This window comes from Eurypyga helias, unplaced genomic scaffold, assembly GCF_000690775.1.
Source record: "Eurypyga helias isolate BGI_N326 unplaced genomic scaffold, ASM69077v1 scaffold27867, whole genome shotgun sequence".
Classification (NCBI taxonomy): domain Eukaryota; kingdom Metazoa; phylum Chordata; class Aves; order Eurypygiformes; family Eurypygidae; genus Eurypyga; species Eurypyga helias.
This window is the reverse complement of record NW_010260208.1, coordinates 1311-2627: the sequence shown is the minus strand read 5'-3', so window position 1 is coordinate 2627 and position 1317 is coordinate 1311. Positions and strand designations below refer to the sequence as shown.

At 36.8% G+C, this 1317-nt stretch overlaps 1 pseudogene; it reads left to right on the top strand.

Annotated features, from left to right (window-relative positions):
• Positions 1–644: 644 nt before the first annotated feature.
• Positions 645–794, top strand: LOC104512114 (annotated as a pseudogene).
• Positions 795–1317: the final 523 nt, after the last annotated feature.

Below are 1317 nucleotides of genomic sequence, written 5' to 3'. Positions count from 1 at the left end.
TGATTCTATGATCCTATGATTCTGTATGTGAGCTTGCTGATGACTTTCAAGCTTTGGCTCCTGCAAGCCTCCTCTTCCTCTCCATGTCACTTCTTTTCTCTTGCACCAATACTTAAGTTTATTTTCTATGTAGAAAGAAAGCTGCAGTAACAAACTCTAAGGAATCACTGCTTTTTCACTAAGCTGAGCATCTGTTTCTGTTACTCCTGTAACTTGTTTAGGTACTCACTGTTGTGCTTTGGATTTGAACAGCTTAGTTTTAGAAATAACCTCATAATATATGCTGCTTCTCACTCAGATGGGATAGTAAGGTTGGCTAAAGGCAGGTAGTTCTTATCCTTGCTGGAAGAATGGAATAACTGAATTACAGCTTAATTGTAGAGTTTTGTACATGTTAGTAACATTTTGGAATCTTTAGGGTATGCCTTGGTGCCTTTTCAGAGTAATTTCGTTGACACTACTAAAGTCTTCAGTGGTCCTCCTAAGCCTTTGGCTATCTTTAGGTACAAATAGCATTATTTGGGATTAAGTCTCTTGTTACCTTCAGTGTTTCTTCCCATACGAATAAATGTTTAGGGATGTCTGTCCTTCCTTATGCTATTATTGAAGGCTTTTTTTTTTTCTCCTCCCCCTCTTGATTGTAGGTTATCTGCATGGGTGCAAAACAGAATGGCTTGCCGACTGACTATCAGAAGAAATTAGAAGCTATTGAAACTAATAACTATGCAGGGCCAGTGCCAATCATGGAAGAGATTGAAGCTGCTATTAAAGCAAAGAAAATAAATTCTGCATAGAATACCTCTGCAAATGCTTGGCCATTCACCTTGATTTAAATAGCTCTTCTCACTGTGCTGATCAGCAGTTCCTTTATTTATCAAGAAAAGATGAGTTTGCTGTGCATATACAGTAAACCATTAGACATAATTTGCATTCTGAATACACCGTGACATTGGTAACTTCTTTGCTTTGTATGTATAGCTTGAGTACATGCTGAGGTTTTTGCAGATTAAGAAATTATCTTTCTGTAATTGTCATGCAGTGCTGCATGCAAATTTGTGCTTTGTGTCTTGTTTACTGACCTTTTTAAAAGAAAAAGTCCATCTCAATAAGTATAGGCATCTGTTGCTTTCTGAGGAATAAGGGATCAGGCCCTTTGTTGTTAAATGCTGTACACACAATTATCAAGAATTTCAAAGATTTCTTTGCAAAGATCTAAACCAAGACTAATTTTTTTCCTTTGCTGCTTCTCTTAATGGTTTAAAGCCCAACCTATCTGAATCTATGGAGTTCCTGTTTATATAGTTAACGAAGAAAGAA